Raw genomic sequence first — 1841 nt, 5'->3', positions numbered from 1 at the left:
TTTCAATTTCAGACTAACTCAATTTGAACCATGGAAAGATATACAATCGAGCAACGCGTTAAAGTCATTCAAAATGGTGGCAGGAAAAGGCCACAGTGAATGACCAATTTTCGAAGTAAATCATCTTCAGTGATGAGGCACATTTTCACCTCAGTGGATTAGTCAATAAGCAGAATTGCCGCATTTGGGCGAATGATAATCCAAGAGTGATTGCCGAAAAACCACTGCACCCACAAAGAGTGACTGTTTGGTGCGGTTTATGGGCCGGCGGCATCATTAGGCCGTATTTTTTCCAAAATGAGGCCGGTCACGCAGTTACTGTGAATAGTGTTCGCTATCGTGAGATGATAACGAACTTTTTATGGCCCGAATCGGAAGATATGGATGTGGACGATATGTGGTTTCACACAGCTAACGAAACAATGGCTCTTTTGCGTGAAAAATTTGATGGTCGAATAATCTCACGTCGCGGCGATGTCAATTAGCCGCCAAGATCATGTGACTTGACACGGTTGGACTTCTTTCTTTGGGGTTATTTGAAAGAAAAGGTGTACGTCGACAAGCCAGCAACAATTCAAGAGCTAAAGGATGAGATAATTGGGCATATCAACGGCATAGAACCTCAATTATGCCTCAGCGTAATTGAACTGTACCAATATTATCATCATAAAGATAAATGCCAATAATTTCCTAAAAAATTGTATTTTATTCAAAATCAACACCGGCCCTTAAAACTTAACCACCCTTTATATATAAGCAAATAACCCATTATATAAACATTATTGTTGATGTTTATGTATATACAGTGAAATTCCCCATTACGGACAGTCCTTATAACCGGACAGCTCCAATAACCGGACAAATTTTGGGCACACTGGTTTTTCATTCATTTTTTCATACAAATATCAACCTAATAAACGGACACTCTAATAACCGGACGCGGACAAAGTATTTCAAACCATTTTCATAAAAAAATTTCTCATAAACGGACAAAATTCAAAAATATCACAAGCAAGCTTTGTTGTTCATTATAAAAATGAAATAGGTGATTCCCCTTTTAAAATGTATGCACACATTCAAACCCTGTGTTTTAAATTAAGAGTAGTTTTTAATTCAGTTTGTTAAGTCAGTTGCATGCGAATGGTTGCGTTCAAAGTTCGTAATAATATGGCGCCGAAAAAGAAGGTACTTTCTATTAAAGAAAAAATGGAAATTATTAATGTTGTCGAAAAAGATAAATTATCAGTACGTGGAATTGCAAAAAGGTAAAGTATAATGAGCCCAAAAATTTAATGGTAGGTACACGTTTCTTTTGCTTTGAAAGGTTCAATATTGGCAAAACACAAGCTGCTGAAATCAATAAAAATATTCGTTCTAAATGGGAGTCTGAAGTTAATGTTCATCAAAAGCGAAGCTTTCTTAAAGAAGGCGGCTCTGAAATAGACAAGATGTGTTTTAATTGTTTCGCTAAGGCTAGAAGTCAACACATTCCGATTTCTGGTCCCATTTTGAAAGCAAAGGCAATGGAAAATGCAGGCAAACTGGGTGTACAAATGGCGAATAAGGAATAATGTTGCTTTCAAATGCGTATCTGGTGAAGCTGCAGATGTAAACCAGGATGGTGTCGAACAGTTTAGGACAAAACTGCCATCTCTGTTGACCGGTTACAAGCCTCAAGACATTTACAACGCAGACGAAAGTGGGCTTTTTTTTCGTGTCTTACCTGACAAAACCCTCGCTCTTAAATCGGAAAAATGCGTGGGCGGTTAATACTAAGGAATGCAAATATTCTTTACTTCCAAAAATTTCTTTGTGTGGTATATATTTTGTGACTTCATCCC

This window comes from Anastrepha ludens, chromosome X (genome assembly GCF_028408465.1).
Source record: "Anastrepha ludens isolate Willacy chromosome X, idAnaLude1.1, whole genome shotgun sequence".
Lineage (NCBI taxonomy): Eukaryota > Metazoa > Arthropoda > Insecta > Diptera > Tephritidae > Anastrepha > Anastrepha ludens.
This window is presented reverse-complemented; position numbering follows the sequence as displayed.